Source organism: Cajanus cajan, chromosome 10, assembly GCF_000230855.2.
Source record: "Cajanus cajan strain Asha chromosome 10, NIPB_CcT2T_4, whole genome shotgun sequence".
In the NCBI taxonomy this organism is placed as follows: Eukaryota; Viridiplantae; Streptophyta; class Magnoliopsida; order Fabales; family Fabaceae; genus Cajanus; species Cajanus cajan.
In genome coordinates this window covers 17,022,363-17,030,949 of record NC_138526.1, presented here as the reverse complement: position 1 = coordinate 17,030,949, position 8,587 = coordinate 17,022,363, and positions in this window count along the sequence as shown.

Below are 8,587 nucleotides of genomic sequence, written 5' to 3'. Positions count from 1 at the left end.
TGTGTTCACCATGCAGCTTCAAAACAAAACGATCGAACACCATAGTGTCGTTATAACCCCCACAATGTAGAAGGAGCGAGTTTTGACCAGAATGACGACGAGGGAGAACTTCCACAACAACCTCTGCGAAACGCATGCGCCATTCCACATCACTCACTGCCTTGCGCAACTGCTTATGTATGTGGCCACATTGCCCAACTACTCTATGCCATGTAAAATGACCTCCAATCTAATTAAGAGATAATAAAATACATTCATCCAACATATTACTAAACTTAGATGCTGTATTAGGATAGAAGGTGCCTCCCCTCTAATCCACTGCATGTAGAATTTCGTTGAAGTCTCCAACAATTGACCAAGGTTCCAAAAAACGTGCTCGAAGCTCACACAAAGCCTCCCAGCACCATGTCCTAACCGTGGGTATGGGACTAACATAGATCCCAGAGCAAATCCAACTAAGTGAGCCTCTACAGACTTTTGAAGAGATGATTTGAGGTTGTGAATCAATAAGCGTAAACCCGACACCCGAAGTGTTGCTCTAAAGCACCCAGATTCCTCCAATGTGTCCCCGTGTTTCTTGAATCTCTATTTTTGAATAGCCCATACTCTCCCACAAGCGCTTCACCAAAGAAAATTGGGTATGTACCTCGAAAAGAAAGACGAGCTCGAGATTGTGTTTGCACAAAGTATCCTTGAGGTGAGTGAGGTTTCGTTTCCTAGCCACCCCACTAACATTCCATGCGAAAATTTTGATATCATTGGCTCCCATAACAACAAATATTATAAGGACCAAAACACAATATCCCTAGGTTATGCTCTCAATGACCATTAGGTACCTTGTCACAAACAAGAGTCTCTTCCACCATATCCTTCTCTTCTTCATCCACTGTTAGATCCATGTCAGCTTGACCCTGAGGAGAATTGAGAGGGCTTTTGCCAACATCAGGCAGTTGGGATTCGTCAAAATACAACATGTGAGGCCCACCAATGGCTTAGACCGGTAGTGATGTTTTTAAAACAGGAGACGTTACTGGTGTTGTTACAAAAGGATCTAAATGCATACTCGGACCTGGGGCAGGAACCAAACGTTTATACATGATACGTGTGCTATCATGCAACGTAGCCTTATCAATTTTAGTGGGCCCCAAAGACCCTTGGGAATTGGAGGGAGGAATATCTTGTCTTATTGCCCCTGCCACAATGTCACGTGGAGATCTTAAAGGGGCGTGACGTGGATGTTTGTTAGATTTGTCCCCACAAATAGCCGACGTGCTTGCATGACCATAATTTTTAAGATTCGAGTTCACATTCAAATTTAACTTCAACTCATAAGTCTTCACCCTGACTTCTACCCTCATTGAATTAGGAGGATTCTGATCATTTAAAGTCTTGTTAAACATAGCAAAAGTGTTGCGATTTGTTCAGTTTTTTCGCCACTCCTAGAATCATTCTCATGCACAATATTTAGGTCCCTCATCTTGCCATTATGTTTCTGTTTTCGCACGATCATCCAATCGCCATGCAAATTTTCATTGCCATGATCTTCAAGATTTTTAGAAACCAACAGACTCAGGTTACATGCAACTTGAGGCTCCTTCTTCGTCGCCACCACCAGAACCGAAACACCTCATTCGCCAAGTGCAGGATAACCATCCTTATGCATTGGTTAATTAGGGCAATCGCGTGCTAAGTGACCATACCTTCCACACTCTGAACATAGTAGGTGTAGCCCTTCGTACTCGATCTTAAACCAAACATTCCTAAACCAAAGCCGCCCTGCTACTGGTTCATCCAGCGATATTTCAATGCAGACCCATGCAAACCGTCCTTGTGTAATGTTAAACGTGGTTAGGTCCACTTTCATGGGTCTCCCAACAACTGAGGCTAGTGAAAGCAACACATTCTCATCGTAATACTATATGCTAAGAGAAGGAAATCTTATCCAGACGAGAGTCTCGTCGATTTGAACCTTCGACACTACAAAATCTGGCGTCCACTCTCATACTGATAGGTAATGATCATATATGAACCAAGGGCCTTTCAACATAGCTTTCTCACGATCAACTTCCGCATCAAACTTGACCATAATGAACCCATGGCCAATATCCAGGAGATCAAAATCTCCCATCAACTTCTAAAGGATTCGCAACCACTCTTTCATAGAAACAAAGCCAAGCATCTTCCCTAACATCTTTACGATGATTGTGTCCTACCATAGGGCTCTTAGTGATTGAACAACGGACTCCTCTAAGAAACATTTGGGTTTTAATCTATTACCATCCTCGTACTCCACTCGAAACAACTTTGCAACAATTAGGTCACTCTTTTCAGATCGAGATATCGGTGCCCTCCCTTGCATCACCTTATCGCAAAATGATATCCCCTTATCTGACGCACCATCCAAGTTAGGTGGTTTCCTAGGAAGTGGTCTAGAGTCATTCTCTGCAATTCTCTCTGTACATGGCAACTTTTTTTTAGTATTACTATATAAGAACTTCTTAGTGTGTAAAATTAATAAGTGAAGAAATAAAATAAAATACAAAATGAAACATAAATCTTGATTCAGTCTTTTGTGTACATATATTCATCATACTAAATAGAATTTCCAATTTGACAAACTTTGCACAAAAAAATATTGAAATAACAGTGTTTCATCTATATTATTAATAAAGGAGATATTTTTTTATGTATATAAATTTTAAACTCTCTATCCTTATAATTTCTATATTATATCTCATTTACCCTTTATAATTACCTAAAAAAAACTAACTATTATTTAATTTTAATTTATTTTTATTTTTTCAAAAGTACATGGAGGCATGAAATGCCTTTTTTATGCTAATGGTTATTAGGGTAATAATAACATGAAGAAAGAGAAGAAAAAAATAGAAAAAAATCTTATTGAAAAACAAAAATAATTATATGACTTATAGTAATATTACAGTGTTTATATATAAAAATAGTGTAATATTAAAAATAAGGAAATATCAGGAGAGGAATTGAAAATAAGGAAATAATAATGAAAGCTAATTAAAAATAATAACAACCAACACACGCATAATTGGCTATCTATGAAAATATTTCTAGAGATAATGATAGAGAACGACCAACTTGGATATAAGCTTATGGAACTACACATTTGGGAGGGCTTTTGTGAGCATATCAAGGAGCTAATGCTTGGAAGGTAAGTGAACCAAATTGAGAAAACTAGAAGACATGTTGCCAAATGAAGTGGCAATCAATATCAATGTATTTGGTTTACTAATTTGTTGATGGACCGATAGCAAGTTGGATCCTAGACTTATCATCATAGAACATCATAATGAAAGGAATTGAAACTTCAACGAGTGTAATATAAGTGTGCTTGAATTGAAGTAATATAGGGATGGGTGACCTTCTGGGAAGTTTACCAGAAAGTGTGCAAGTAAGGATAAAACACGCTAAAAAGTGAAATGTCGTGAAATAGAACCCTTGAGATGCCAACATCCCTCTCAACTTGTGACATTGATAAGAGACACATATCCCTCACAAATTTGTGACAGAATTAATCCATCACAAATTATTTATTTGTGACAGAGTTAATCCGTCACAAATTGTGACAAAATTTTATTAATTTATGAATATTTAATATTATAAATTAGTGACGAAAAATATATTATTTGTGATGCCTTAATTCCGTCACTGATTGTCACAGATTGAAATTATCCATCACTAAATATTTTGTAACGCCAATTTTTTTTGACGAAATCAGTTTTATAAAATTTAGTGACAGATTCGTTCTCTCTCTAATTTTAATTTTTCTAGTAGTGATAATTGTTGGATCCATAGGAGTTCACTAGTTAGGTAGGCAAGAGAACAATATTCCGCTTCTACAAAAGAATGAACCATAGTGGTTTATTTCTTGGACTTCGAGTTGAGGGAACTTCAAAAAAAATAAAAATAAAAACCAATTGTTGATTTTCTGGTTACTTGACATCCACTAATCAGCGTCAACATAGATTGTTGTCTTTTTGGAAGATAATGAATGTGATGGAATTATTTGGAGGAGATTGATGTTCTTTAAGTAGATCCATGCTAAGTCCCTTCTTCTCTTGAGGTTGAAACATTCAAATGAAGATGAACACCTTTGAAGGAAGCTTCAATGGTGAAGAATGCACTAAGGAGGTTCGGCCACTTCAAGAAGTTGAAGAAGCTTGAGGAACCTAGTTCAAAGGTTGAAGTTCCTTTGAGAGAAAACCTAGGGAGAATGTTCTCCATGGTTTTGGTGACTTTGAGAAGAGAGAAATTCCAAAGAATTTTCAAATTTCGTTCATCAAAAGTGAGGGAAAAGGTTAGAGTTACAAATTTATAGAAGGAGGTAGCTTGTGGAGTAAGCTAACTCTAACCATGGTTCAAGTGAACCATGGTTTGGTTGGCTTGACCGTCCAAGCTAGTTAAGAGGATTGTGGAGCAAGCTTCTCACTTACCTTGCTTGGAAAGCAAGCTAAAGAGAAGCTTGTAGTACAAGCTTCTCAAATGCCTTGAAGGAGAAGAGAAACTCGACCAAAGGAGAAAGGCTAGGCTAGGCGGCCATGGATGTATTTTGCTCACTTTAATGTTTCCAAAAATGTTTGATTTGGTTTAGTTAGGTTCATCCAAAAAGGTTGAAACCTAGCTAAATCAAATCTATGAAAAATTAGGAGCAAAATGAGTCCAATATATAAAATTTTGCCTAAGCCCAATCCTGGCCCAATTATTAATTACACCCTCAAGCATTGCTAAATGCCACCCCACTTCTACTACTGAAAAAAATAGAAAATAAGTGTACTTCAAAGTTAGGTTAAATAGAGTCAAAGTCCCCAAGTAACCTACCCTAGAAACAATATACAATGAGAAATAAAAGAAAATAAAGTGCCTTCCAAATACAAAGGCAAAAATAGGCCTATACAAGGAAACTATGTACAAGTTATATACAATTAGAACTATGCCTTCTCTTCATGATAGAGTAGTCCAAATGAAGAGAACCTTGGGCTTAGAAAGCCTATTGGTCTTCAAGTTGTCCAATTCTTCTTGTATGCGCCTGGCCATAGCTCTAGTGATTGGATCTTTGGCCCATGGTCCATCATCCATTCCCTCTTGAGAAGGATTTGTCCTCAACTTTGTAGGGTCAACCTCCTCATTATCATAACTTGCAAAGGGAATAAGATCACTAACATTAAAAGTGTTACTTACACCATAATCACTGGGGAGATCTAACCTATAATCAAGTCTTTAACATTCTTAGGAAAAATCATCTTTTTGGTAAGTAACACTTTTAATGTTAAAAGTGTCTTGAGAAGGATTTCTTGCATAATTGGGGTTAGATATTAGTTTCTTAATACATTGTCAAAGCTAATTATCACAAAAGCGAAACACACTATTAAATAAAAATAGAAGCTTCAAACTTATGTTTCATTAGGTAAACCCATGTGAATTATGAGGAAAAATTCCTTTCCATCATGGATTGGGAGTTGATATGGTCCATAAACAAAAATGGAGAATCTTATAAAATTAGAAAATGGAGATATAAGACAACATTTGAAATCAATGGAGTTAGAAAGTGAAACAAAGTTTTTATTGCAAAAAGATTTTAAAACTGTATCTAAAACATATCTTAGTCTAGTGTGCCAAAGACTAAAGGTTTCCTTAGTTACATGTTTATTATTTGAAAAAACACAAAAGAACAAACAAAGGGTCGAAGTCGAGCACTTGCCTATGGTGTTGTTTTATTGTCGCATGTAAAATGTCGCATGTAAAAGGAAAAAGGCTTAGTGTAGTTTACTCGTGTTAATCCTCTTCATTATTCAATTGTTCTGAATGACAAACGAATCATCAATAAACTCAATTTATAAGGAAGTATTTTGTAGTAAGGTTGAAATATAAATAATATTTACATGGAAAGAATTCTTAATTAATATTTAAGAACAACAACACCAAAACCACTAACTTTTATAGAATAATTATCAAATAAGGTAGAAATTTTATTTCTTAAAGGCTAATATGTATAAAATTTTGAAATGGATAATGTGATACATGAGGTAGCTCCTAAATCAAGAATCCAAATATTTTGAATTAGGAACAAAGTAAATAGAAGGGTAAGACATAAAAGAAGAGAAAAGACTCGTACCAATGGAGGTGGACTAATACATTTGATCAAGTACATGTTGTGAAGGTTAGGTTATTTGTTATAGTAGTAGAGTCATCAATTGTTGGCAAAGTTGGGGGTTTAATTTGAGAGATTTTGTTCCTTGGACATGAGTCACCACTAAAGAATCAGCAACATGTTTCACTATAGTTAGTGGCTAGTATCTTTTATGTCTAGGAGGATATCCATGTAGCTAAAAGAACTTGTCTTTAAAGTGGCCTACAATGTCATAATGTGCACACAAGGACCTATATTTGTCTTTATTGGCATCATTGAAGGTAGATTTGGTTGATTTGACAACATATGCAATAACATTCTCTAAGTCAACCAAAAAAACACCACCAACTTCTCTTTACTTTTTTGCTTGAAGAATAAGAGAGAAAACACAGTTGATGGAACGAGTCGCTATAAGAAAACTTGATTTTAGAGACCACTATTTTGGTCTTTAAACTAACAAAATTAGTCACAAAATCACTTAGTGATCGATTTAATTAGATTATGATTTTATGAGTGGCTAAACCACTAGTCTATAAATATGTTTTTAGTCCCTCAAATTTAGAGTAAATTTGTTTTTGGTCCCTCAAATTTAAAACTATTGATTTTAGTCCTTATAATTTTTAAAAATCTTGGTTTATTCCCTTAGGCCACCAATAACATTTTTAAAAGTGACAAATTGAGATAGTTACATAGTATCATCTAGGTTTAATGTGATATTTTCATTAAGAGGGACACTATTAGGTAGATTTTATGTGACAATATTTGAAAGATTCCTTAACAAAATTGAGTATAATGACTAAAACATTTTTTTAATTATACGGACTAAAAAAATAGGTTTTAAATTTGAGAGACTAAAAACAAATTTAACTAAAATTTGAGAGATTAAAAACATATTTAAGCCTTAAATAAAGAAGAAAGGAGGTGAGGAAGGGAAGAAAGTTTTTATTGGAATTTAGACGCAACTTGAAGACTTTAAAAATAAAACTAGCAGGGGATTAGGTTTTCCTTACGCATTTTTTGAAACCCTAAGAGCACTTGTAAAGGAAAACTTAAATGAGGTCATTGGGGGGAGTGCGGGGGTAGCAGAAGGAACTATATATAGCACATAGTGCTGCTGGAGAATCATCCCTCAAGGAAATAGAGGAGTCAAATAGTTACATCTATGGGTACATAAGAGGAATAAGAGTAAGGAGGCAACCCCTAAGCCTCTTAGGTTGTTAATTTATGCTTATGTGAATGATTTGTAGTGGATGTTACTATATAATTATTGTTGTTGTAAAATTGTGAGTAATGATGATGAAATTGCATGGCTAAATTGATCTTGTGATGAATTGAATTGCCTTGTATTTTGAGGGTTAAGGTTATATGCATAATTTGGGGGATTAGTGTAATTTGTTTCAATTCAAAAACATTATTGGAGTATAATGTTTAATTTTGGGATGATTATATGAGTATTAGATAATTTTATGATTTGATGCAAAATAGATAAAAAGAGTGAAAATTGTGTGCGAATTAGTTAGACACAATGCGATTTCGTGGCTTTGGACTTATAAGCATGGTCATGCGTAAAGGAAGCATGTTTGTCAAAGCATATGTAAGAGGCACCACAATCGTGCTTAAGAAATCATGTTCCTGCATGGTCAAAGTTGAGGGCACCGTGCTTAATAAAGCACACCAGTGTTCGTCAATGCTTATTTTATAGAAGTACACCCATGCATCCTTTTAAATGCAAACTAGCTTTTGATGTCTTCATAATAGTTATATACTTAGATGTTAGCTTTCAAATTATGCTATAATCATCCAAAAAAAGGTCTAGAACTCAAGTTATAATAAAATTAGTTAGGAAAGGTCAAGCTAATAAAATTAGACTAAAATATTACGGTTTTGTATAATTTTAAAAATAGTATATGGTAAAATCAACTCTTAAGGTCTTTTTCCTTTCCATAATTCATAAGGAGTATTATTTAACAAAGGTTTATCAATATTTTGGTTTGAATATAACAAGTAGTATTAACTGCTTCTTGCTATTTCTTGTAAGGTGGGATTCTTTCTTTCAAATATCCAATTTTGTTGAGGTGTTCATGGTGAACAAAAGTTGTCAAACACACCATTATTTTCATAAAACATTTTAAAATTATAATTTTCAAACTTGGTTCCATGATCACTTCTAATGGAAGATATGCAAAATCCTTTTTCATTTTGAACTCTTTCACATAATAACTCAAAGATTTTGAAAGACTCGTGTTTGTTGGCTAGGAAGTATACCCATGCATATCTAGAATAGTCACCAATAATAACAAGTCCATACTTCATACCACCTAGGCTTAAAGTTTTGGTTGGACCAAGTAAATCCATATGTAATAGTTCTAGAGGTCTAGAAGTGAAAACAATCTTTTTAGGTTTAAAAAAAGTTTTAATTTGTTTCGC